Source organism: Hyla sarda, unplaced genomic scaffold (assembly GCF_029499605.1).
Source record: "Hyla sarda isolate aHylSar1 unplaced genomic scaffold, aHylSar1.hap1 scaffold_1505, whole genome shotgun sequence".
Lineage (NCBI taxonomy): Eukaryota > Metazoa > Chordata > Amphibia > Anura > Hylidae > Hyla > Hyla sarda.
Genome location: NW_026608139.1, coordinates 16,801 through 44,345, shown reverse-complemented (window position 1 = coordinate 44,345; position 27,545 = coordinate 16,801). Strand labels below are relative to the sequence as shown.

The 27,545-nt window shown below is 45.2% G+C and overlaps 9 non-coding genes and 2 pseudogenes across 9 annotated transcripts; all 11 read left to right on the top strand.

Annotated features, from left to right (window-relative positions):
- Positions 1 to 1,218: 1,218 nt before the first annotated feature.
- LOC130309072 (U2 spliceosomal RNA) lies at positions 1,219 to 1,409 on the top strand. The gene has a single exon (XR_008857789.1). It is a non-coding gene; the product is annotated as a U2 spliceosomal RNA (small nuclear RNA).
- A 2,093-nt stretch (positions 1,410 to 3,502) lies between these two features.
- LOC130309071 (U2 spliceosomal RNA) lies at positions 3,503 to 3,693 on the top strand. Its single transcript, XR_008857788.1, has one exon. It is a non-coding gene; the product is annotated as a U2 spliceosomal RNA (small nuclear RNA).
- Positions 3,694 to 5,801: 2,108 nt separating this feature from the next.
- LOC130309070 (U2 spliceosomal RNA) lies at positions 5,802 to 5,992 on the top strand. Its single transcript, XR_008857787.1, has one exon. It is a non-coding gene; the product is annotated as a U2 spliceosomal RNA (small nuclear RNA).
- Positions 5,993 to 8,090: 2,098 nt separating this feature from the next.
- On the top strand, positions 8,091 to 8,281 carry LOC130309069 (U2 spliceosomal RNA). The gene has a single exon (XR_008857786.1). It is a non-coding gene; the product is annotated as a U2 spliceosomal RNA (small nuclear RNA).
- A 2,100-nt stretch (positions 8,282 to 10,381) lies between these two features.
- LOC130309068 (U2 spliceosomal RNA) lies at positions 10,382 to 10,572 on the top strand. The gene has a single exon (XR_008857785.1). It is a non-coding gene; the product is annotated as a U2 spliceosomal RNA (small nuclear RNA).
- Positions 10,573 to 12,603: 2,031 nt separating this feature from the next.
- LOC130309095 (U2 spliceosomal RNA) lies at positions 12,604 to 12,736 on the top strand (annotated as a pseudogene).
- A 5,026-nt stretch (positions 12,737 to 17,762) lies between these two features.
- LOC130309094 (U2 spliceosomal RNA) lies at positions 17,763 to 17,968 on the top strand (annotated as a pseudogene).
- Positions 17,969 to 20,059: 2,091 nt separating this feature from the next.
- LOC130309067 (U2 spliceosomal RNA) lies at positions 20,060 to 20,250 on the top strand. Its single transcript, XR_008857784.1, has one exon. It is a non-coding gene; the product is annotated as a U2 spliceosomal RNA (small nuclear RNA).
- Positions 20,251 to 22,346: 2,096 nt separating this feature from the next.
- On the top strand, positions 22,347 to 22,537 carry LOC130309066 (U2 spliceosomal RNA). The gene has a single exon (XR_008857783.1). It is a non-coding gene; the product is annotated as a U2 spliceosomal RNA (small nuclear RNA).
- Positions 22,538 to 24,648: 2,111 nt separating this feature from the next.
- Positions 24,649 to 24,839, top strand: LOC130309065 (U2 spliceosomal RNA). Its single transcript, XR_008857782.1, has one exon. It is a non-coding gene; the product is annotated as a U2 spliceosomal RNA (small nuclear RNA).
- A 2,093-nt stretch (positions 24,840 to 26,932) lies between these two features.
- On the top strand, positions 26,933 to 27,123 carry LOC130309093 (U2 spliceosomal RNA). Its single transcript, XR_008857810.1, has one exon. It is a non-coding gene; the product is annotated as a U2 spliceosomal RNA (small nuclear RNA).
- Positions 27,124 to 27,545: the final 422 nt, after the last annotated feature.

Below are 27,545 nucleotides of genomic sequence, written 5' to 3'. Positions count from 1 at the left end.
ATGTCACACATATTTGGCCTGCAACTTTCTGTGCGACAAATTCAGACAGGAAAAATCAGTATAAATCCTTAGAAAATTATCCCCCAGTGTCTCCATCTGCTGGCGGTATTGAATAAGCATTGCTGCACTGATGGGGTATGCATTAGACGAAAAAAAAGAAGAAAAAGAAGAATAATACGCCCAGAAAAGAGGCGAAAAGGAGAAAAACGTAAAAAAACGTGAAAAAAAAGTAAGAGGAAGAGAAGGGAAAAAAAGGTGGAAATGGGTTTAAAAGTGATTTCGGCGGAGAAATATATATATATATATATATATATATATATATATATATATATATATATATATATATGCGCACACACACACATAGATATAAACGTATTCTCCGTTGAGATATTGCAGCCGCTGCTGTGTCCAGGCCCAGGAGCCTTAGCACTGTGCTGTGATGTCACTCAATACCACTGACATCACTAGGTGTAAACAACATCTCTCCTTTGCTGTGTATGTGACTATGGAGCTGTTTGGTGATGTCGTCTATTACGGCCTTCATAGAAGCAACAGGAGATTGTTGCATCCATCTTGAACCCTCAGAACTACAGTGCTATGATGTCACTCACTTCCACAGGCCTTGCAGAGTGTAAACAACAACAACCCAGCTTTGTTGTGTATGTAACCATAGGGATTTGTGATGTCACCTAGAACCTTCACAGCAGCGACAGCTTTATGAGGAGCATCAGCACTGCTCTGCCTGAGCAGAACCATCACCGCCATAGGTTGTCAAATAACCCGGATTTAACCCACACAGGTAAGTCCAATGGGGTGCAGGCATGTCCTCTATGCTTACAGCTTCCCGTGGGTGTTGGTTTGATACCGTTTGGGGACAGCCAAGGAGGCATCTGCAGGCAACAAAGGTAGGTGTGTGCTTGTGTGTGTGTTTCCTATGCAGATCCTAAGCCCAGTGTCACATGCAAGTAGGAGGAGTAAGAAGGGTTCCTGGCAAATCCGGGTTATGGATTGCATTTAAAAAGGCCCCGTGGGAGTGCAATGGGCCCCTGTCTTGCTGCTTAGCAATAATGGTATGGGTTTAGGTTCTGCTGTGTGTACTGGTGGTTGACTGCCCCCCAGCCCAGAGTGTGCATGGAAAATTGTCTGGCAGCCTCCCTGACAGCAAGCAGTGGTAGTGCCCATGAAGGGGACCTTGTTGGGCCCGCCCCTTTCACGGTTATCGCTTCTCGGCCTTTTGGCTAAGATCAAGTGTAGTATCTGTTCTTATCAGTTTAATATCTGATACGTCCCCTATCTGGGGACCATATATTAAATGGATTTTTGAGAACGGGGGCCGATTTCGAAGCTTGCTTCCGTCGCCCTATGCATTGACCCGATATGGCAGTATCTTCGGGTACAGTGCACCACCCCCTTACAGGGTTAAAAAGAAAGATTCCTACTTTCATTGCTACCTGCTTGCTGGCTAGCCAGCTAGCCAGCCCTGTGGGCCTTGCTGCTGCTGCAGCCAAAAAACAAAAGGTGGTGCTGCTGCTGCTTCTGCTGCTTCTGCTTCTGCTTGTGTCTGGCCCCTGTTGGAGCGTCCAGGCACAGGACTTCTGCTGCTGCTGACTAAATGGCCTCCTTAATTGGATCATTTGAGTAGCCAGCACACCTGTGCAGGTAGGGCATGACATGATAGGCAGCTGCCTTGATAGCGGGTGGGTGCTGAATGTTCCTAATTGACAAAATAAGATTAATGCTTATGAAGAAATATAAAATCTCATCCCTTCCCCAATATCGCGCCACACCCCTACCCCTTAATTCCCTGGTTGAACTTGATGGACATATGTCTTTTTTCGACCGTACTAACTATGTAACTATGTAACATAACATGGGGGGGGGGGGGGTGTCTCCTGGCTGTTCACACAGGTGTGTCATTGCTGTACATTGACCATGCATTGCTTCTGTGGTATTGCAAAGGCAAAGACAAATGCTTCCAGCCATCCATTGCACTAATGGATTGGTCATCAGCTGGCTGTCTATGTCCCGCATCAATATAGACCAAAGTACAGAGGGTTAGGCTATGCTATTGTGCACCTACCTGATGCATCAGAAGGTGCGAGGCCCTTGCTAAATTCTGTGCACAGACTTTGAGATCTATGCTTTAGACTGTATCTAAACCTGCTCCAACATGGACTGACATTCTGGCCTACTTTCAGCCGATGCGACTTGTCTGTCGCTGAACAGTCGCTTTTTATGTATTCAGCACCTATGTATAATGTTGTAAAAATGCTCTAGAAGCTAAAGTCGCAGAAATGTCACACATATTTGGCCTGCAACTTTCTGTGCGACAAATTCAGACAGGAAAAATCAGTATAAATCCTTAGAAAATTATCCCCCAGTGTCTCCATCTGCTGGCGGTATTGAATAAGCATTGCTGCACTGATGGGGTATGCATTAGACGAAAAAAAAGAAGAAAAAGAAGAATAATACGCCCAGAAAAGAGGCGAAAAGGAGAAAAACGTAAAAAAACGTGAAAAAAAAGTAAGAGGAAGAGAAGGGAAAAAAAGGTGGAAATGGGTTTAAAAGTGATTTCGGCGGAGAAATATATATATATATATATATATATATATATATATATATATATATATGCGCACACACACACATAGATATAAACGTATTCTCCGTTGAGATATTGCAGCCGCTGCTGTGTCCAGGCCCAGGAGCCTTAGCACTGTGCTGTGATGTCACTCAATACCACTGACATCACTAGGTGTAAACAACATCTCTCCTTTGCTGTGTATGTGACTATGGAGCTGTTTGGTGATGTCGTCTATTACGGCCTTCATAGAAGCAACAGGAGATTGTTGCATCCATCTTGAATCCTCAGAACTACAGTGCTATGATGTCACTCACTTCCACAGGCCTTGCAGAGTGTAAACAACAACAACCCAGCTTTGTTGTGTATGTAACCATAGGGATTTGTGATGTCACCTAGAACCTTCACAGCAGCGACAGCTTTATGAGGAGCATCAGCACTGCTCTGCCTGAGCAGAACCATCACCGCCATAGGTTGTCAAATAACCCGGATTTAACCCACACAGGTAAGTCCAATGGGGTGCAGGCATGTCCTCTATGCTTACAGCTTCCCGTGGGTGTTGGTTTGATACCGTTTGGGGACAGCCAAGGAGGCATCTGCAGGCAACAAAGGTAGGTGTGTGCTTGTGTGTGTGTTTCCTATGCAGATCCTAAGCCCAGTGTCACATGCAAGTAGGAGGAGTAAGAAGGGTTCCTGGCAAATCCGGGTTATGGATTGCATTTAAAAAGGCCCCGTGGGAGTGCAATGGGCCCCTGTCTTGCTGCTTAGCAATAATGGTATGGGTTTAGGTTCTGCTGTGTGTACTGGTGGTTGACTGCCCCCCAGCCCAGAGTGTGCATGGAAAATTGTCTGGCAGCCTCCCTGACAGCAAGCAGTGATAGTGCCCATGAAGGGGACCTTGTTGGGCCCGCCCCTTTCACGGTTATCGCTTCTCGGCCTTTTGGCTAAGATCAAGTGTAGTATCTGTTCTTATCAGTTTAATATCTGATACGTCCCCTATCTGGGGACCATATATTAAATGGATTTTTGAGAACGGGGGCCGATTTCGAAGCTTGCTTCCGTCGCCCTATGCATTGACCCGATATGGCAGTATCTTCGGGTACAGTGCACCACCCCCTTACAGGGTTAAAAAGAAAGATTCCTACTTTCATTGCTACCTGCTTGCTGGCTAGCCAGCTAGCCAGCCCTGTGGGCCTTGCTGCTGCTGCAGCCAAAAAACAAAAGGTGGTGCTGCTGCTGCTTCTGCTGCTTCTGCTTCTGCTTGTGTCTGGCCCCTGTTGGAGCGTCCAGGCACAGGACTTCTGCTGCTGCTGACTAAATGGCCTCCTTAATTGGATCATTTGAGTAGCCAGCACACCTGTGCAGGTAGGGCATGACATGATAGGCAGCTGCCTTGATAGCGGGTGGGTGCTGAATGTTCCTAATTGACAAAATAAGATTAATGCTTATGAAGAAATATAAAATCTCATCCCTTCCCCAATATCGCGCCACACCCCTACCCCTTAATTCCCTGGTTGAACTTGATGGACATATGTCTTTTTTCGACCGTACTAACTATGTAACTATGTAACATAACATGGGGGGGGGGGGGGGGGGGGGTCTCCTGGCTGTTCACACAGGTGTGTCATTGCTGTACATTGACCATGCATTGCTTCTGTGGTATTGCAAAGGCAAAGACAAATGCTTCCAGCCATCCATTGCACTAATGGATTGGTCATCAGCTGGCTGTCTATGTCCCGCATCAATATAGACCAAAGTACAGAGGGTTAGGCTATGCTATTGTGCACCTACCTGATGCATCAGAAGGTGCGAGGCCCTTGCTAAATTCTGTGCACAGACTTTGAGATCTATGCTTTAGACTGTATCTAAACCTGCTCCAACATGGACTGACATTCTGGCCTACTTTCAGCCGATGCGACTTGTCTGTCGCTGAACAGTCGCTTTTTATGTATTCAGCACCTATGTATAATGTTGTAAAAATGCTCTAGAAGCTAAAGTCGCAGAAATGTCACACATATTTGGCCTGCAACTTTCTGTGCGACAAATTCAGACAGGAAAAATCAGTATAAATCCTTAGAAAATTATCCCCCAGTGTCTCCATCTGCTGGCGGTATTGAATAAGCATTGCTGCACTGATGGGGTATGCATTAGACGAAAAAAAAGAAGAAAAAGAAGAATAATACGCCCAGAAAAGAGGCGAAAAGGAGAAAAATGTAAAAAAACGTGAAAAAAAAGTAAGAGGAAGAGAAGGGAAAAAAAGGTGGAAATGGGTTTAAAAGTGATTTCGGCGGAGAAATATATATATATATATATATATATATATATATATATATATATATATATATATATATGCGCACACACACACATAGATATAAACGTATTCTCCGTTGAGATATTGCAGCCGCTGCTGTGTCCAGGCCCAGGAGCCTTAGCACTGTGCTGTGATGTCACTCAATACCACTGACATCACTAGGTGTAAACAACATCTCTCCTTTGCTGTGTATGTGACTATGGAGCTGTTTGGTGATGTCGTCTATTACGGCCTTCATAGAAGCAACAGGAGATTGTTGCATCCATCTAGAACCCTCAGAACTACAGTGCTATGATGTCACTCACTTCCACAGGCCTTGCAGAGTGTAAACAACAACAACCCAGCTTTGTTGTGTATGTAACCATAGGGATTTGTGATGTCACCTAGAACCTTCACAGCAGCGACAGCTTTATGAGGAGCATCAGCACTGCTCTGCCTGAGCAGAACCATCACCGCCATAGGTTGTCAAATAACCCGGATTTAACCCACACAGGTAAGTCCAATGGGGTGCAGGCATGTCCTCTATGCTTACAGCTTCCCGTGGGTGTTGGTTTGATACCGTTTGGGGACAGCCAAGGAGGCATCTGCAGGCAACAAAGGTAGGTGTGTGCTTGTGTGTGTGTTTCCTATGCAGATCCTAAGCCCAGTGTCACATGCAAGTAGGAGGAGTAAGAAGGGTTCCTGGCAAATCCGGGTTATGGATTGCATTTAAAAAGGCCCCGTGGGAGTGCAATGGGCCCCTGTCTTGCTGCTTAGCAATAATGGTATGGGTTTAGGTTCTGCTGTGTGTACTGGTGGTTGACTGCCCCCCAGCCCAGAGTGTGCATGGAAAATTGTCTGGCAGCCTCCCTGACAGCAAGCAGTGATAGTGCCCATGAAGGGGACCTTGTTGGGCCCGCCCCTTTCACGGTTATCGCTTCTCGGCCTTTTGGCTAAGATCAAGTGTAGTATCTGTTCTTATCAGTTTAATATCTGATACGTCCCCTATCTGGGGACCATATATTAAATGGATTTTTGAGAACGGGGGCCGATTTCGAAGCTTGCTTCCGTCGCCCTATGCATTGACCCGATATGGCAGTATCTTCGGGTACAGTGCACCACCCCCTTACAGGGTTAAAAAGAAAGATTCCTACTTTCATTGCTACCTGCTTGCTGGCTAGCCAGCTAGCCAGCCCTGTGGGCCTTGCTGCTGCTGCAGCCAAAAAACAAAAGGTGGTGCTGCTGCTGCTTCTGCTGCTTCTGCTTCTGCTTGTGTCTGGCCCCTGTTGGAGCGTCCAGGCACAGGACTTCTGCTGCTGCTGACTAAATGGCCTCCTTAATTGGATCATTTGAGTAGCCAGCACACCTGTGCAGGTAGGGCATGACATGATAGGCAGCTGCCTTGATAGCGGGTGGGTGCTGAATGTTCCTAATTGACAAAATAAGATTAATGCTTATGAAGAAATATAAAATCTCATCCCTTCCCCAATATCGCGCCACACCCCTACCCCTTAATTCCCTGGTTGAACTTGATGGACATATGTCTTTTTTCGACCGTACTAACTATGTAACTATGTAACATAACATGGGGGGGGGGGGGGGGTCTCCTGGCTGTTCACACAGGTGTGTCATTGCTGTACATTGACCATGCATTGCTTCTGTGGTATTGCAAAGGCAAAGACAAATGCTTCCAGCCATCCATTGCACTAATGGATTGGTCATCAGCTGGCTGTCTATGTCCCGCATCAATATAGACCAAAGTACAGAGGGTTAGGCTATGCTATTGTGCACCTACCTGATGCATCAGAAGGTGCGAGGCCCTTGCTAAATTCTGTGCACAGACTTTGAGATCTATGCTTTAGACTGTATCTAAACCTGCTCCAACATGGACTGACATTCTGGCCTACTTTCAGCCGATGCGACTTGTCTGTCGCTGAACAGTCGCTTTTTATGTATTCAGCACCTATGTATAATGTTGTAAAAATGCTCTAGAAGCTAAAGTCGCAGAAATGTCACACATATTTGGCCTGCAACTTTCTGTGCGACAAATTCAGACAGGAAAAATCAGTATAAATCCTTAGAAAATTATCCCCCAGTGTCTCCATCTGCTGGCGGTATTGAATAAGCATTGCTGCACTGATGGGGTATGCATTAGACGAAAAAAAAGAAGAAAAAGAAGAATAATACGCCCAGAAAAGAGGCGAAAAGGAGAAAAACGTAAAAAAACGTGAAAAAAAAAGTAAGAGGAAGAGAAGGGAAAAAAAGGTGGAAATGGGTTTAAAAGTGATTTCGGCGGAGAAATATATATATATATATATATATATATATATATATATATATATATATATATGCGCACACACACACATAGATATAAACGTATTCTCCGTTGAGATATTGCAGCCGCTGCTGTGTCCAGGCCCAGGAGCCTTAGCACTGTGCTGTGATGTCACTCAATACCACTGACATCACTAGGTGTAAACAACATCTCTCCTTTGCTGTGTATGTGACTATGGAGCTGTTTGGTGATGTCGTCTATTACGGCCTTCATAGAAGCAACAGGAGATTGTTGCATCCATCTTGAACCCTCAGAACTACAGTGCTATGATGTCACTCACTTCCACAGGCCTTGCAGAGTGTAAACAACAACAACCCAGCTTTGTTGTGTATGTAACCATAGGGATTTGTGATGTCACCTAGAACCTTCACAGCAGCGACAGCTTTATGAGGAGCATCAGCACTGCTCTGCCTGAGCAGAACCATCACCGCCATAGGTTGTCAAATAACCCGGATTTAACCCACACAGGTAAGTCCAATGGGGTGCAGGCATGTCCTCTATGCTTACAGCTTCCCGTGGGTGTTGGTTTGATACCGTTTGGGGACAGCCAAGGAGGCATCTGCAGGCAACAAAGGTAGGTGTGTGCTTGTGTGTGTGTTTCCTATGCAGATCCTAAGCCCAGTGTCACATGCAAGTAGGAGGAGTAAGAAGGGTTCCTGGCAAATCCGGGTTATGGATTGCATTTAAAAAGGCCCCGTGGGAGTGCAATGGGCCCCTGTCTTGCTGCTTAGCAATAATGGTATGGGTTTAGGTTCTGCTGTGTGTACTGGTGGTTGACTGCCCCCCAGCCCAGAGTGTGCATGGAAAATTGTCTGGCAGCCTCCCTGACAGCAAGCAGTGATAGTGCCCATGAAGGGGACCTTGTTGGGCCCGCCCCTTTCACGGTTATCGCTTCTCGGCCTTTTGGCTAAGATCAAGTGTAGTATCTGTTCTTATCAGTTTAATATCTGATACGTCCCCTATCTGGGGACCATATATTAAATGGATTTTTGAGAACGGGGGCCGATTTCGAAGCTTGCTTCCGTCGCCCTATGCATTGACCCGATATGGCAGTATCTTCGGGTACAGTGCACCACCCCCTTACAGGGTTAAAAAGAAAGATTCCTACTTTCATTGCTACCTGCTTGCTGGCTAGCCAGCTAGCCAGCCCTGTGGGCCTTGCTGCTGCTGCAGCCAAAAAACAAAAGGTGGTGCTGCTGCTGCTTCTGCTGCTTCTGCTTCTGCTTGTGTCTGGCCCCTGTTGGAGCGTCCAGGCACAGGACTTCTGCTGCTGCTGACTAAATGGCCTCCTTAATTGGATCATTTGAGTAGCCAGCACACCTGTGCAGGTAGGGCATGACATGATAGGCAGCTGCCTTGATAGCGGGTGGGTGCTGAATGTTCCTAATTGACAAAATAAGATTAATGCTTATGAAGAAATATAAAATCTCATCCCTTCCCCAATATCGCGCCACACCCCTACCCCTTAATTCCCTGGTTGAACTTGATGGACATATGTCTTTTTTCGACCGTACTAACTATGTAACTATGTAACATAACATGGGGGGGGGGGGGGGGGGGTCTCCTGGCTGTTCACACAGGTGTGTCATTGCTGTACATTGACCATGCGATGCTTCTGTGGTATTGCAAAGGCAAAGACAAATGCTTCCAGCCATCCATTGCACTAATGGATTGGTCATCAGCTGGCTGTCTATGTCCCGCATCAATATAGACCAAAGTACAGAGGGTTAGGCTATGCTATTGTGCACCTACCTGATGCATCAGAAGGTGCGAGGCCCTTGCTAAATTCTGTGCACAGACTTTGAGATCTATGCTTTAGACTGTATCTAAACCTGCTCCAACATGGACTGACATTCTGGCCTACTTTCAGCCGATGCGACTTGTCTGTCGCTGAACAGTCGCTTTTTATGTATTCAGCACCTATGTATAATGTTGTAAAAATGCTCTAGAAGCTAAAGTCGCAGAAATGTCACACATATTTGGCCTGCAACTTTCTGTGCGACAAATTCAGACAGGAAAAATCAGTATAAATCCTTAGAAAATTATCCCCCAGTGTCTCCATCTGCTGGCGGTATTGAATAAGCATTGCTGCACTGATGGGGTATGCATTAGACGAAAAAAAAGAAGAAAAAGAAGAATAATACGCCCAGAAAAGAGGCGAAAAGGAGAAAAACGTAAAAAAACGTGAAAAAAAAGTAAGAGGAAGAGAAGGGAAAAAAAGGTGGAAATGGGTTTAAAAGTGATTTCGGCGGAGAAATATATATATATATATATATATATATATATATATATATATATATATATATGCGCACACACACACATAGATATAAACGTATTCTCCGTTGAGATATTGCAGCCGCTGCTGTGTCCAGGCCCAGGAGCCTTAGCACTGTGCTGTGATGTCACTCAATACCACTGACATCACTAGGTGTAAACAACATCTCTCCTTTGCTGTGTATGTGACTATGGAGCTGTTTGGTGATGTCGTCTATTACGGCCTTCATAGAAGCAACAGGAGATTGTTGCATCCATCTTGAACCCTCAGAACTACAGTGCTATGATGTCACTCACTTCCACAGGCCTTGCAGAGTGTAAACAACAACAACCCAGCTTTGTTGTGTATGTAACCATAGGGATTTGTGATGTCACCTAGAACCTTCACAGCAGCGACAGCTTTATGAGGAGCATCAGCACTGCTCTGCCTGAGCAGAACCATCACCGCCATAGGTTGTCAAATAACCCGGATTTAACCCACACAGGTAAGTCCAATGGGGTGCAGGCATGTCCTCTATGCTTACAGCTTCCCGTGGGTGTTGGTTTGATACCGTTTGGGGACAGCCAAGGAGGCATCTGCAGGCAACAAAGGTAGGTGTGTGCTTGTGTGTGTGTTTCCTATGCAGATCCTAAGCCCAGTGTCACATGCAAGTAGGAGGAGTAAGAAGGGTTCCTGGCAAATCCGGGTTATGGATTGCATTTAAAAAGGCCCCGTGGGAGTGCAATGGGCCCCTGTCTTGCTGCTTAGCAATAATGGTATGGGTTTAGGTTCTGCTGTGTGTACTGGTGGTTGACTGCCCCCCAGCCCAGAGTGTGCATGGAAAATTGTCTGGCAGCCTCCCTGACAGCAAGCAGTGATAGTGCCCATGAAGGGGACCTTGTTGGGCCCGCCCCTTTCACGGTTATCGCTTCTCGGCCTTTTGGCTAAGATCAAGTGTAGTATCTGTTCTTATCAGTTTAATATCTGATACGTCCCCTATCTGGGGACCATATATTAAATGGATTTTTGAGAACGGGGGCCGATTTCGAAGCTTGCTTCCGTCGCCCTATGCATTGACCCGATATGGCAGTATCTTCGGGTACAGTGCACCACCCCCTTACAGGGTTAAAAAGAAAGATTCCTACTTTCATTGCTACCTGCTTGCTGGCTAGCCAGCTAGCCAGCCCTGTGGGCCTTGCTGCTGCTGCAGCCAAAAAACAAAAGGTGGTGCTGCTGCTGCTTCTGCTGCTTCTGCTTCTGCTTGTGTCTGGCCCCTGTTGGAGCGTCCAGGCACAGGACTTCTGCTGCTGCTGACTAAATGGCCTCCTTAATTGGATCATTTGAGTAGCCAGCACACCTGTGCAGGTAGGGCATGACATGATAGGCAGCTGCCTTGATAGCGGGTGGGTGCTGAATGTTCCTAATTGACAAAATAAGATTAATGCTTATGAAGAAATATAAAATCTCATCCCTTCCCCAATATCGCGCCACACCCCTACCCCTTAATTCCCTGGTTGAACTTGATGGACATATGTCTTTTTTCGACCGTACTAACTATGTAACTATGTAACCATAGGGATTTGCATTGCTTCTGTGGTATTGCAAAGGCAAAGACAAATGCTTCCAGCCATCCATTGCACTAATGGATTGGTCATCAGCTGGCTGTCTATGTCCCGCATCAATATAGACCAAAGTACAGAGGGTTAGGCTATGCTATTGTGCACCTACCTGATGCATCAGAAGGTGCGAGGCCCTTGCTAAATTCTGTGCACAGACTTTGAGATCTATGCTTTAGACTGTATCTAAACCTGCTCCAACATGGACTGACATTCTGGCCTACTTTCAGCCGATGCGACTTGTCTGTCGCTGAACAGTCGCTTTTTATGTATTCAGCACCTATGTATAATGTTGTAAAAATGCTCTAGAAGCTAAAGTCGCAGAAATGTCACACATATTTGGCCTGCAACTTTCTGTGCGACAAATTCAGACAGGAAAAATCAGTATAAATCCTTAGAAAATTATCCCCCAGTGTCTCCATCTGCTGGCGGTATTGAATAAGCATTGCTGCACTGATGGGGTATGCATTAGACGAAAAAAAAGAAGAAAAAGAAGAATAATACGCCCAGAAAAGAGGCGAAAAGGAGAAAAACGTAAAAAAACGTGAAAAAAAAGTAAGAGGAAGAGAAGGGAAAAAAAGGTGGAAATGGGTTTAAAAGTGATTTCGGCGGAGAAATATATATATATATATATATATATATATATATATATATATATGCGCACACACACACATAGATATAAACGTATTCTCCGTTGAGATATTGCAGCCGCTGCTGTGTCCAGGCCCAGGAGCCTTAGCACTGTGCTGTGATGTCACTCAATACCACTGACATCACTAGGTGTAAACAACATCTCTCCTTTGCTGTGTATGTGACTATGGAGCTGTTTGGTGATGTCGTCTATTACGGCCTTCATAGAAGCAACAGGAGATTGTTGCATCCATCTTGAACCCTCAGAACTACAGTGCTATGATGTCACTCACTTCCACAGGCCTTGCAGAGTGTAAACAACAACAACCCAGCTTTGTTGTGTATGTAACCATAGGGATTTGTGATGTCACCTAGAACCTTCACAGCAGCGACAGCTTTATGAGGAGCATCAGCACTGCTCTGCCTGAGCAGAACCATCACCGCCATAGGTTGTCAAATAACCCGGATTTAACCCACACAGGTAAGTCCAATGGGGTGCAGGCATGTCCTCTATGCTTACAGCTTCCCGTGGGTGTTGGTTTGATACCGTTTGGGGACAGCCAAGGAGGCATCTGCAGGCAACAAAGGTAGGTGTGTGCTTGTGTGTGTGTTTCCTATGCAGATCCTAAGCCCAGTGTCACATGCAAGTAGGAGGAGTAAGAAGGGTTCCTGGCAAATCCGGGTTATGGATTGCATTTAAAAAGGCCCCGTGGGAGTGCAATGGGCCCCTGTCTTGCTGCTTAGCAATAATGGTATGGGTTTAGGTTCTGCTGTGTGTACTGGTGGTTGACTGCCCCCCAGCCCAGAGTGTGCATGGAAAATTGTCTGGCAGCCTCCCTGACAGCAAGCAGTGATAGTGCCCATGAAGGGGACCTTGTTGGGCCCGCCCCTTTCACGGTTATCGCTTCTCGGCCTTTTGGCTAAGATCAAGTGTAGTAATACAGGAGATCTGGTCAGAAGGTACTCGGGTACCCCTCTCCTCGGCCTTGTGGGATCGCCCAGGTTTATTGCCTGGGCTTCACCCACTTGTTGCTATTGGGGAGAGGGCCTAGTCCCAGGGTAACGAGTAGCGATCGCCTCTCAAGACCTTCGGGTGGAGAGAGGTTAGAACCATGGATGATGATCCGGATCCAGGTTCTGTGCCGGCATACGCAAGGATCAAAAACACCGTGAGAGTCATTCTCACGGATGATACCAAAAGGGCGGACGATTTGAAATTTGTAGTAGAGGACGTGCTCGGAGGAGTTTTCGGAATACAGAAGGGCGAGATATTGGCAATCCAGGACTACCCGAAGCGTAAAATTTTTGATGTGACGTTCACACAAAATGGCATCCACAGAGATTTTGTTACCAGAGCTGCTGCGAGTAAAGACAAAAAGCTTCAGGGTGTCCGGATTATTGAGCACGTTCTAGACGATATTAAGCTGGTGGTAGTAAAGATGTATTCCCCTTTCGCCAACCTACACGATGTTGAGTTGTTTTTACAAGTCTATTTTAGTAAGGTTGAGTGCAGAGGAAAAATCATGAACAGCTGTGGCATCTGGACATCTAAGTGGAGATTTCAGGTTACATGCAAAAAAGATGACAGATTGCCAGGGGGAATACAACTACCACCAGCTCGTTTTAAAATAAATAATATGTGTGGCGACCTCTTTTATGCGGGGATGCCAAGCTACTGCAGGAAGTGTCACAGATATGGACACACAAAAGAAAACTGTGAAAGCACATGCAAAAAATGTGGTAGCACACAGCACGAGACAGAAAAATGCACAAGAGGAGGGAGGTGCAATTTCTGTCAACAATTCGGTCACCTTTTCTCCTCTTGTCCCCACAGACATAGGACGGAGCAGCAGTGGCAACCCTGGAGGCAGCAAGGACAGCAACCGGGACACCAGCCGAGGCAAGCAGAGCCAGTGATTACCCCCCCACAAGAGGTAAGCAGTGAGATGGAGAAGGAGAAAGACCCCCCTCAGGCAAAAGGAGGGGACCCTAAAGAGCAGAGGATGGCCAAAAAACGTGCAAGTGGTGGAAAAACTGGCCCCCAGGAGCATGCTGGGTTAAGAGAGGAGCGGACGGCGGCCGAATCCGCTCCTCAGCAACCTCTGGCTCAGGGTCCCCCTGAGAGCGATGATCCGGGTGGAGAGGTGAAGGTTAAAAGGCGGAGGGGCTCCAGAAGACTCTATTCGGAGACGGTCCAGGGGGAGCCGATGGAAGTACCTGCGGATGCAGGGAACCCAAGTGACGTTCCTCCACAGGTCCCCATAGGGGATACCCCCCCTCCTCCCTGCCAGGAGGAGGTTTCAGGGGTGACCGTCTCTGAGGTACCAGAGACGGAACTAAGTGAACACCCGACCCCTATGGAGGGGCAAGAGGTGGAAGAACCCAATGAGTCTGGAGCCCTGATTGCCAGGATGCCCGAGAACAACTATGCCTCAATCATGATGGAGGAGGGGGGTCGGCTGAGTGATGGTGCCTCCTCTCCTGCTTCCTCTATGCGTACAGTTGAGTCAGATTTTGGGGGGTATGAGGCTTCGGAGGGGGAATCAGAGGTGTAAGACGTTTTCTTGTACATTCCCATGGCTGAGTTGTCCGGTCTGTCCTTGAACGTGAGAAGTGTGAGCGCCAGAGTAAGAAGGGTTGCCCTATTTAATTACTTGTCGGTTTTTGCTGCTTCCGTCCTTTTCCTGCAGGAATGTGGCATCCCGCACAGATTAAATTATAAAGAATATGAAGATGATTGGGTGCACGGTCCATCAGTCTGGTCTGGATCAAATGAGTCCAGATCAGCAGGGGTCGCCATACTTTTTAAAGGGAACGTTTTAATTGAGAGTTTTAACGAAATTTTACCAGGCAGAATTTTATTGGTCAACGCTTTTATTAATGGTATTAAATGGCAGTTTTTAAATTTTTATGGTTCTCCTGATAAGAATGAAAGAATAAAAATGTTGGAGATTTTACCCCTTTTTATTAACAATTCTAGTCCTCTTGTTTTATCAGGTGATTTTAATTGTATTTTAAGGGGAGAACGCCGTTTTTCGAACGCAGTGAGTAGGAACTATGATAAGACGTCTTTTATGTTAAAAAACTTGATTTTAGATTTTAATCTCACTGATGTTTTTAAAAAATGTAATTTTAACGTACCAGAGGAAGACGGTGTTACCTGGAGCAATGCAAGCTGTAGCTCCAGGATAGATTTTATTTTTTGTTCTTATCAAGTACTGCCTTTTAACTGTGATCTTTTTACCAATGTTTTTTCTGACCATAAATTATTGTATTTTAAAGTTAAAAGTGATTTTAAAAAGAGAACGGGTAGGAATGCCTGGAAGTTAAACGTGTCCCTTTTAGAAGATCCGCAGGTTTTATCAGATTTTATCACCTTTTACAAGGAATGCAGACGAGTAAAAGACCCCAACACTCCCACCAGTATCTGGTGGGAAAAAATGAAACTAAAAATAAAAGAATTTTTTATCCGTGTTGGGGTTAGGAAAGCTAAAGAAAAACGTGAATTTTATAATATCCTAAATACTCGTCTGCAAACCCTGTACAAATTCAGAGCACATGGGATGGAGGTGGAGAAGGAGGTACATGATCTTAAAAAAGAAATAACTAAGTGCCTGGAGCAGAAAGGAAAAGAAATTATCTTTAGGTCTCGAATACAGCATCTTGAGGAAAACGAGACCTGCTCCAGGTATTTTTTTAAGAAAATACATGAAAATAGAAGGTTAATAGAAAACATTGAAGGAGTGAATGATGTACAGGGTATTTTAAAAAAGGTGCAAGAGTTTTATGCGGATCTTTTTAATGTAAAACACATTGATGAATGTTTTATGAATGACTCGTTAAAGGAGATCACCAATTTTTTAGATCCTGTCTCACAGTCTTTTTTATTGCAGAATATTTCAGAGCAGGAGATTTTAGAGACCGTCAAGAGTTTTAAAACAGGTAAAGTGCCTGGGCCGGATGGTATACCCATTGAATTTTATGTTACTTTTTATGGTATTTTAAAAGAAGATTTGTTCTCCCTTTTTACGGAAGTCTTTAAGTCTAAAATCCTCCCAGGCTCATGGAAGAAGGGTGATGTCTCCCTGCTATTCAAAAAGGGAGACCGGTCGGAACTCAAAAACTGGAGACCAATCACCCTTCTGAACTGCGACTATAAAATAATGGCGAAACTGTGTGCTAACCGCTTAAAGAACGTAATCCATAAAATAATTCATACAAACCAAGTCTGTGGGGTGCCTGGGAGGAGTTTATGGGAGAACCTAAACCTTTTAAAGGATGTAATTAGCGACACCAAATTAAGAAAAGGAAAGCTGGCGGTTTTATCCATAGATTTTGAAAAAGCTTTCGACAGGGTGTCACATTTTTATCTTTTTAAGGTTTTAGAGAAAATGGGTATACCTGATGGCTTTTTATTGTCTCTTAGAGCTTTTTATGATAACTGTACTAGTAAAATTTTAGTAAATGGTTTTAAGACACAGGGCGTGATTTTAAATTCCGGAGTGAAGCAGGGGTGTCCCTTGTCCCCACTACTCTTCATTTGCACAATAGAGCCTCTTTTATGTACAATACGAAAGGATAAGCAGATCCATGGAGTCCCCCTGCCAGGAGGAGGGGGACTAGAGGCGAAGGTAGTGGGGTACATGGACGATGTTGCGGTGTTTTGCAGGGACACCCCATCGCTTCAGAAGACGCTAAAACAGATTCAATATTTTAATTGTGCCTCCGGTTTTAAAGTCAATTTTAACAAAAGTAACATTTTAAACATAGGCGGAATGCCTTTGTATGATGTGCCCGTCCCTGTGTCTGAGTCGGTGCAGATTTTAGGTGTCTCCTTTGACGAGTCTAATAATGGTTTTAATAGCTGGGACTTGGTGGCTCAAAAAATAAATAAGAAAATATGTATGTGGAACATGCGAGAACTTACAATGGAAGGGAAGGTTTTAATTACAAAAATGGTGCTTTTACCTATTTTATTGTATTTAAGTCTGGTTTTCCCACCCCCCGAAATGGTTCTAAAGAAAATAACAAAAGCTTGTTTTACTTTCTTTTGGAGTTCTAAGAGCGAAAAATTAAAGAGACAAATTGTGATAAAACCGAACTCCAGGGGCGGTAAGGATTTTCCAGATTTTAAAGCTTTCCTTTTAATAAAGTTTTTTAGCATGTGTTTTACTACTGTTTTTAAAGATAGCTACTGGTCTTATTTTGTTCGTTTTAATACTGGTTATTTTATGCGGAGGAACGGCTGGTTTTCTACAGTTTTAAGTTGCCCTTATTCTTTGAATTTACCCCCTCAATACATGATTTTAGGAAAAATTTTAAACTTATATAATTTTAAAGGTAAAAGTGTTCAGGATCTGTGCAATAGCAAAAAACTACTAAAGGAAATAAAAGAAACCAGTACCGTGACTCCCATCAAAAATTTTAACGAACAGAAGTGTATACAGATTTGGAAGATGTTGAGTATTAATTATCTTTTTAATTCACAGAAGGACCTGGCCTGGAGCTGCGCACACGAGTGTCTTCCATGCCGGGCATTCCAGCACCGAAGAGGATTATCCAACTCTGCAACCTGCCCGAGGGAGGGATGCCGACAAGAGGAGACCGTGCACCATCTAATATGGACTTGTTTTTACTCGCAGAAAATATGGACAAAGATACTCCCTCTGGTAAAAAGGATAACTGGACTAAAAGACTTAAATATTGCAGTGGTTTTTTATGGTTGCCTGGAATGCCCAACACGGACTCAAGAGACTATTGCATGGAAGATCATAAACTGTGTGAAGGCAGCTCTGTGGAAGGCCAGGAATATTTTATTGTTCAAGCATGAGGTTTTATCTGTGAAGGACATTTTATCTATCTGTTTTTATGAAATGTACCAGTACTATCTTTTAGACAAGAAGAGATTTCCGCTTTTATCTAGAAAATGGTTTTTAAAAGAATGGAATTCTATCTTGTAAAGCCACCAAGTGCCCATTTTATGTTTTAATATGTTGTAAATATGTTATTTATATGTAACTGTATTTATTGACATATTTGCACAACTTTGTTAACATTATTTAATTTTTAATAAAGTTGCCCCCGTAAGGGTAGTCAAGTTAAAAAAAAAAAATCTGTTCTTATCAGTTTAATATCTGATACGTCCCCTATCTGGGGACCATATATTAAATGGATTTTTGAGAACGGGGGCCGATTTCGAAGCTTGCTTCCGTCGCCCTATGCATTGACCCGATATGGCAGTATCTTCGGGTACAGTGCACCACCCCCTTACAGGGTTAAAAAGAAAGATTCCTACTTTCATTGCTACCTGCTTGCTGGCTAGCCAGCTAGCCAGCCCTGTGGGCCTTGCTGCTGCTGCTGCTGCTGCTGCAGCCAAAAAACAAAAGGTGGTGCTGCTGCTGCTTCTGCTGCTTCTGCTTGTGTCTGGCCGCTGTTGGAGCGTCCAGGCACAGGACTTCTGCTGCTGCTGACTAAATGGCCTCCTTAATTGGATCATTTGAGTAGCCAGCACACCTGTGCAGGTAGGGCATGACATGATAGGCAGCTGCCTTGATAGCGGGTGGGTGCTGAATGTTCCTAATTGACAAAATAAGATTAATGCTTATGAAGAAATATAAAATCTCATCCCTTCCCCAATATCGCGCCACACCCCTACCCCTTAATTCCCTGGTTGAACTTGATGGACATATGTCTTTTTTCGACCGTACTAACTATGTAACTATGTAACATAACATGGGGGGGTCTCCTGGCTGTTCACACAGGTGTGTCATTGCTGTACATTGACCATGCATTGCTTCTGTGGTATTGCAAAGGCAAAGACAAATGCTTCCAGCCATCCATTGCACTAATGGATTGGTCATCAGCTGGCTGTCTATGTCCCGCATCAATATAGACCAAAGTACAGAGGGTTAGGCTATGCTATAGTGCACCTACCTGATGCATCAGAAGGTGCGAGGCCCTTGCTAAATTCTGTGCACAGACTTTGAGATCTATGCTTTAGACTGTATCTAAACCTGCTCCAACATGGACTGACATTCTGGCCTACTTTCAGCCGATGCGACTTGTCTGTCGCTGAACAGTCGCTTTTTATGTATTCAGCACCTATGTATAATGTTGTAAAAATGCTCTAGAAGCTAAAGTCGCAGAAATGTCACACATATTTGGCCTGCAACTTTCTGTGCGACAAATTCAGACAGGAAAAATCAGTATAAATCCTTAGAAAATTATCCCCCAGTGTCTCCATCTGCTGGCGGTATTGAATAAGCATTGCTGCACTGATGGGGTATGCATTAGACGAAAAAAAAGAAGAAAAAGAAGAATAATACGCCCAGAAAAGAGGCGAAAAGGAGAAAAACGTAAAAAAACGTGAAAAAAAAGTAAGAGGAAGAGAAGGGAAAAAAAGGTGGAAATGGGTTTAAAAGTGATTTCGGCGGAGAAATATATATATATATATATATATATATATATATATATATATATATATACGCGCACACACACACATATATATAAACGTATTCTCCGTTGAGATATTGCAGCCGCTGCTGTGTCCAGGCCCAGGAGCCTTAGCACTGTGCTGTGATGTCACTCAATACCACTGACATCACTAGGTGTAAACAACATCTCTCCTTTGCTGTGTATGTGACTATGGAGCTGTTTGGTGATGTCGTCTATTATGGCCTTCATAGAAGCAACAGGAGATTGTTGCATCCATCTAGAACCCTCAGAACTACAGTGCTATGATGTCACTCACTTCCACAGGCCTTGCAGAGTGTAAACAACAACAACCCAGCTTTGTTGTGTATGTAACCATAGGGATTGTGATGTCACCTAGAACCTTCACAGCAGCGACAGCTTTATGAGGAGCATCAGCACTGCTCTGCCTGAGCAGAACCATCACCGCCATAGGTTGTCAAATAACCCGGATTTAACCCACACAGGTAAGTCCAATGGGGTGCAGGCATGTCCTCTATGCTTACAGCTTCCCGTGGGTGTTGGTTTGATACCGTTTGGGGACAGCCAAGGAGGCATCTGCAGGCAACAAAGGTAGGTGTGTGCTTGTGTGTGTGTTTCCTATGCAGATCCTAAGCCCAGTGTCACATGCAAGTAGGAGGAGTAAGAAGGGTTCCTGGCAAATCCGGGTTATGGATTGCATTTAAAAAGGCCCCGTGGGAGTGCAATGGGCCCCTGTCTTGCTGCTTAGCAATAATGGTATGGGTTTAGGTTCTGCTGTGTGTACTGGTGGTTGACTGCCCCCCAGCCCAGAGTGTGCATGGAAAATTGTCTGGCAGCCTCCCTGACAGCAAGCAGTGATAGTGCCCATGAAGGGGACCTTGTTGGGCCCGCCCCTTTCACGGTTATCGCTTCTCGGCCTTTTGGCTAAGATCAAGTGTAGTATCTGTTCTTATCAGTTTAATATCTGATACGTCCCCTATCTGGGGACCATATATTAAATGGATTTTTGAGAACGGGGGCCGATTTCGAAGCTTGCTTCCGTCGCCCTATGCATTGACCCGATATGGCAGTATCTTCGGGTACAGTGCACCACCCCCTTACAGGGTTAAAAAGAAAGATTCCTACTTTCATTGCTACCTGCTTGCTGGCTAGCCAGCTAGCCAGCCCTGTGGGCCTTGCTGCTGCTGCTGCTGCTGCTGCTGCTGCTGCAGCCAAAAAACAAAAGGTGGTGCTGCTGCTGCTTCTGCTGCTTCTGCTTGTGTCTGGCCGCTGTTGGAGCGTCCAGGCACAGGACTTCTGCTGCTGCTGACTAAATGGCCTCCTTAATTGGATCATTTGAGTAGCCAGCACACCTGTGCAGGTAGGGCATGACATGATAGGCAGCTGCCTTGATAGCGGGTGGGTGCTGAATGTTCCTAATTGACAAAATAAGATTAATGCTTATGAAGAAATATAAAATCTCATCCCTTCCCCAATATCGCGCCACACCCCTACCCCTTAATTCCCTGGTTGAACTTGATGGACATATGTCTTTTTTCGACCGTACTAACTATGTAACTATGTAACATAACATGGGGGGGTCTCCTGGCTGTTCACACAGGTGTGTCATTGCTGTACATTGACCATGCATTGCTTCTGTGGTATTGCAAAGGCAAAGACAAATGCTTCCAGCCATCCATTGCACTAATGGATTGGTCATCAGCTGGCTGTCTATGTCCCGCATCAATATAGACCAAAGTACAGAGGGTTAGGCTATGCTATAGTGCACCTACCTGATGCATCAGAAGGTGCGAGGCCCTTGCTAAATTCTGTGCACAGACTTTGAGATCTATGCTTTAGACTGTATCTAAACCTGCTCCAACATGGACTGACATTCTGGCCTACTTTCAGCCGATGCGACTTGTCTGTCGCTGAACAGTCGCTTTTTATGTATTCAGCACCTATGTATAATGTTGTAAAAATGCTCTAGAAGCTAAAGTCGCAGAAATGTCACACATATTTGGCCTGCAACTTTCTGTGCGACAAATTCAGACAGGAAAAATCAGTATAAATCCTTAGAAAATTATCCCCCAGTGTCTCCATCTGCTGGCGGTATTGAATAAGCATTGCTGCACTGATGGGGTATGCATTAGACGAAAAAAAAGAAGAAAAAGAAGAATAATACGCCCAGAAAAGAGGCGAAAAGGAGAAAAACGTAAAAAAACGTGAAAAAAAAGTAAGAGGAAGAGAAGGGAAAAAAAGGTGGAAATGGGTTTAAAAGTGATTTCGGCGGAGAAATATATATATATATATATATATATATATATATATATATATATACGCGCACACACACACATATATATAAACGTATTCTCCGTTGAGATATTGCAGCCGCTGCTGTGTCCAGGCCCAGGAGCCTTAGCACTGTGCTGTGATGTCACTCAATACCACTGACATCACTAGGTGTAAACAACATCTCTCCTTTGCTGTGTATGTGACTATGGAGCTGTTTGGTGATGTCGTCTATTACGGCCTTCATAGAAGCAACAGGAGATTGTTGCATCCATCTAGAACCCTCAGAACTACAGTGCTATGATGTCACTCACTTCCACAGGCCTTGCAGAGTGTAAACAACAACAACCCAGCTTTGTTGTGTATGTAACCATAGGGATTGTGATGTCACCTAGAACCTTCACAGCAGCGACAGCTTTATGAGGAGCATCAGCACTGCTCTGCCTGAGCAGAACCATCACCGCCATAGGTTGTCAAATAACCCGGATTTAACCCACACAGGTAAGTCCAATGGGGTGCAGGCATGTCCTCTATGCTTACAGCTTCCCGTGGGTGTTGGTTTGATACCGTTTGGGGACAGCCAAGGAGGCATCTGCAGGCAACAAAGGTAGGTGTGTGCTTGTGTGTGTGTTTCCTATGCAGATCCTAAGCCCAGTGTCACATGCAAGTAGGAGGAGTAAGAAGGGTTCCTGGCAAATCCGGGTTATGGATTGCATTTAAAAAGGCCCCGTGGGAGTGCAATGGGCCCCTGTCTTGCTGCTTAGCAATAATGGTATGGGTTTAGGTTCTGCTGTGTGTACTGGTGGTTGACTGCCCCCCAGCCCAGAGTGTGCATGGAAAATTGTCTGGCAGCCTCCCTGACAGCAAGCAGTGATAGTGCCCATGAAGGGGACCTTGTTGGGCCCGCCCCTTTCACGGTTATCGCTTCTCGGCCTTTTGGCTAAGATCAAGTGTAGTATCTGTTCTTATCAGTTTAATATCTGATACGTCCCCTATCTGGGGACCATATATTAAATGGATTTTTGAGAACGGGGGCCGATTTCGAAGCTTGCTTCCGTCGCCCTATGCATTGACCCGATATGGCAGTATCTTCGGGTACAGTGCACCACCCCCTTACAGGGTTAAAAAGAAAGATTCCTACTTTCATTGCTACCTGCTTGCTGGCTAGCCAGCTAGCCAGCCCTGTGGGCCTTGCTGCTGCTGCTGCTGCTGCTGCTGCTGCTGCTGCTGCTGCTGCTGCAGCCAAAAAACAAAAGGTGGTGCTGCTGCTGCTTCTGCTGCTTCTGCTTGTGTCTGGCCGCTGTTGGAGCGTCCAGGCACAGGACTTCTGCTGCTGCTGACTAAATGGCCTCCTTAATTGGATCATTTGAGTAGCCAGCACACCTGTGCAGGTAGGGCATGACATGATAGGCAGCTGCCTTGATAGCGGGTGGGTGCTGAATGTTCCTAATTGACAAAATAAGATTAATGCTTATGAAGAAATATAAAATCTCATCCCTTCCCCAATATCGCGCCACACCCCTACCCCTTAATTCCCTGGTTGAACTTGATGGACATATGTCTTTTTTCAACCGTACTAACTATGTAACTATGTAACATAACATGGGGGGGTCTCCTGGCTGTTCACACAGGTGTGTCATTGCTGTACATTGACCATGCATTGCTTCTGTGGTATTGCAAAGGCAAAGACAAATGCTTCCAGCCATCCATTGCACTAATGGATTGGTCATCAGCTGGCTGTCTATGTCCCGCATCAATATAGACCAAAGTACAGAGGGTTAGGCTATGCTATAGTGCACCTACCTGATGCATCAGAAGGTGCGAGGCCCTTGCTAAATTCTGTGCACAGACTTTGAGATCTATGCTTTAGACTGTATCTAAACCTGCTCCAACATGGACTGACATTCTGGCCTACTTTCAGCCGATGCGACTTGTCTGTCGCTGAACAGTCGCTTTTTATGTATTCAGCACCTATGTATAATGTTGTAAAAATGCTCTAGAAGCTAAAGTCGCAGAAATGTCACACATATTTGGCCTGCAACTTTCTGTGCGACAAATTCAGACAGGAAAAATCAGTATAAATCCTTAGAAAATTATCCCCCAGTGTCTCCATCTGCTGGCGGTATTGAATAAGCATTGCTGCACTGATGGGGTATGCATTAGACGAAAAAAAAGAAGAAAAAGAAGAATAATACGCCCAGAAAAGAGGCGAAAAGGAGAAAAACGTAAAAAAACGTGAAAAAAAAGTAAGAGGAAGAGAAGGGAAAAAAAGGTGGAAATGGGTTTAAAAGTGATTTCGGCGGAGAAATATATATATATATATATATATATATATATATATATATATATACGCGCACACACACACATATATATAAACGTATTCTCCGTTGAGATATTGCAGCCGCTGCTGTGTCCAGGCCCAGGAGCCTTAGCACTGTGCTGTGATGTCACTCAATACCACTGACATCACTAGGTGTAAACAACATCTCTCCTTTGCTGTGTATGTGACTATGGAGCTGTTTGGTGATGTCGTCTATTATGGCCTTCATAGAAGCAACAGGAGATTGTTGCATCCATCTAGAACCCTCAGAACTACAGTGCTATGATGTCACTCACTTCCACAGGCCTTGCAGAGTGTAAACAACAACAACCCAGCTTTGTTGTGTATGTAACCATAGGGATTGTGATGTCACCTAGAACCTTCACAGCAGCGACAGCTTTATGAGGAGCATCAGCACTGCTCTGCCTGAGCAGAACCATCACCGCCATAGGTTGTCAAATAACCCGGATTTAACCCACACAGGTAAGTCCAATGGGGTGCAGGCATGTCCTCTATGCTTACAGCTTCCCGTGGGTGTTGGTTTGATACCGTTTGGGGACAGCCAAGGAGGCATCTGCAGGCAACAAAGGTAGGTGTGTGCTTGTGTGTGTGTTTCCTATGCAGATCCTAAGCCCAGTGTCACATGCAAGTAGGAGGAGTAAGAAGGGTTCCTGGCAAATCCGGGTTATGGATTGCATTTAAAAAGGCCCCGTGGGAGTGCAATGGGCCCCTGTCTTGCTGCTTAGCAATAATGGTATGGGTTTAGGTTCTGCTGTGTGTACTGGTGGTTGACTGCCCCCCAGCCCAGAGTGTGCATGGAAAATTGTCTGGCAGCCTCCCTGACAGCAAGCAGTGATAGTGCCCATGAAGGGGACCTTGTTGGGCCCGCCCCTTTCACGGTTATCGCTTCTCGGCCTTTTGGCTAAGATCAAGTGTAGTATCTGTTCTTATCAGTTTAATATCTGATACGTCCCCTATCTGGGGACCATATATTAAATGGATTTTTGAGAACGGGGGCCGATTTCGAAGCTTGCTTCCGTCGCCCTATGCATTGACCCGATATGGCAGTATCTTCGGGTACAGTGCACCACCCCCTTACAGGGTTAAAAAGAAAGATTCCTACTTTCATTGCTACCTGCTTGCTGGCTAGCCAGCTAGCCAGCCCTGTGGGCCTTGCTGCTGCTGCTGCTGCTGCTGCTGCTGCAGCCAAAAAACAAAAGGTGGTGCTGCTGCTGCTTCTGCTGCTTCTGCTTGTGTCTGGCCGCTGTTGGAGCGTCCAGGCACAGGACTTCTGCTGCTGCTGACTAAATGGCCTCCTTAATTGGATCATTTGAGTAGCCAGCACACCTGTGCAGGTAGGGCATGACATGATAGGCAGCTGCCTTGATAGCGGGTGGGTGCTGAATGTTCCTAATTGACAAAATAAGATTAATGCTTATGAAGAAATATAAAATCTCATCCCTTCCCCAATATCGCGCCACACCCCTACCCCTTAATTCCCTGGTTGAACTTGATGGACATATGTCTTTTTTCGACCGTACTAACTATGTAACTATGTAACATAACATGGGGGGGTCTCCTGGCTGTTCACACAGGTGTGTCATTGCTGTACATTGACCATGCATTGCTTCTGTGGTATTGCAAAGGCAAAGACAAATGCTTCCAGCCATCCATTGCACTAATGGATTGGTCATCAGCTGGCTGTCTATGTCCCGCATCAATATAGACCAAAGTACAGAGGGTTAGGCTATGCTATAGTGCACCTACCTGATGCATCAGAAGGTGCGAGGCCCTTGCTAAATTCTGTGCACAGACTTTGAGATCTATGCTTTAGACTGTATCTAAACCTGCTCCAACATGGACTGACATTCTGGCCTACTTTCAGCCGATGCGACTTGTCTGTCGCTGAACAGTCGCTTTTTATGTATTCAGCACCTATGTATAATGTTGTAAAAATGCTCTAGAAGCTAAAGTCGCAGAAATGTCACACATATTTGGCCTGCAACTTTCTGTGCGACAAATTCAGACAGGAAAAATCAGTATAAATCCTTAGAAAATTATCCCCCAGTGTCTCCATCTGCTGGCGGTATTGAATAAGCATTGCTGCACTGATGGGGTATGCATTAGACGAAAAAAAAGAAGAAAAAGAAGAATAATACGCCCAGAAAAGAGGCGAAAAGGAGAAAAACGTAAAAAAACGTGAAAAAAAAGTAAGAGGAAGAGAAGGGAAAAAAAGGTGGAAATGGGTTTAAAAGTGATTTCGGCGGAGAAATATATATATATATATATATATATATATATATATATATATATACGCGCACACACACACATATATATAAACGTATTCTCCGTTGAGATATTGCAGCCGCTGCTGTGTCCAGGCCCAGGAGCCTTAGCACTGTGCTGTGATGTCACTCAATACCACTGACATCACTAGGTGTAAACAACATCTCTCCTTTGCTGTGTATGTGACTATGGAGCTGTTTGGTGATGTCGTCTATTATGGCCTTCATAGAAGCAACAGGAGATTGTTGCATCCATCTAGAACCCTCAGAACTACAGTGCTATGATGTCACTCACTTCCACAGGCCTTGCAGAGTGTAAACAACAACAACCCAGCTTTGTTGTGTATGTAACCATAGGGATTGTGATGTCACCTAGAACCTTCACAGCAGCGACAGCTTTATGAGGAGCATCAGCACTGCTCTGCCTGAGCAGAACCATCACCGCCATAGGTTGTCAAATAACCCGGATTTAACCCACACAGGTAAGTCCAATGGGGTGCAGGCATGTCCTCTATGCTTACAGCTTCCCGTGGGTGTTGGTTTGATACCGTTTGGGGACAGCCAAGGAGGCATCTGCAGGCAACAAAGGTAGGTGTGTGCTTGTGTGTGTGTTTCCTATGCAGATCCTAAGCCCAGTGTCACATGCAAGTAGGAGGAGTAAGAAGGGTTCCTGGCAAATCCGGGTTATGGATTGCATTTAAAAAGGCCCCGTGGGAGTGCAATGGGCCCCTGTCTTGCTGCTTAGCAATAATGGTATGGGTTTAGGTTCTGCTGTGTGTACTGGTGGTTGACTGCCCCCCAGCCCAGAGTGTGCATGGAAAATTGTCTGGCAGCCTCCCTGACAGCAAGCAGTGATAGTGCCCATGAAGGGGACCTTGTTGGGCCCGCCCCTTTCACGGTTATCGCTTCTCGGCCTTTTGGCTAAGATCAAGTGTAGTATCTGTTCTTATCAGTTTAATATCTGATACGTCCCCTATCTGGGGACCATATATTAAATGGATTTTTGAGAACGGGGGCCGATTTCGAAGCTTGCTTCCGTCGCCCTATGCATTGACCCGATATGGCAGTATCTTTGGGTACAGTGCACCACCCCCTTACAGGGTTAAAAAGAAAGATTCCTACTTTCATTGCTACCTGCTTGCTGGCTAGCCAGCTAGCCAGCCCTGTGGGCCTTGCTGCTGCTGCTGCTGCTGCTGCTGCAGCCAAAAAACAAAAGGTGGTGCTGCTGCTGCTTCTGCTGCTTCTGCTTGTGTCTGGCCGCTGTTGGAGCGTCCAGGCACAGGACTTCTGCTGCTGCTGACTAAATGGCCTCCTTAATTGGATCATTTGAGTAGCCAGCACACCTGTGCAGGTAGGGCATGACATGATAGGCAGCTGCCTTGATAGCGGGTGGGTGCTGAATGTTCCTAATTGACAAAATAAGATTAATGCTTATGAAGAAATATAAAATCTCATCCCTTCCCCAATATCGCGCCACACCCCTACCCCTTAATTCCCTGGTTGAACTTGATGGA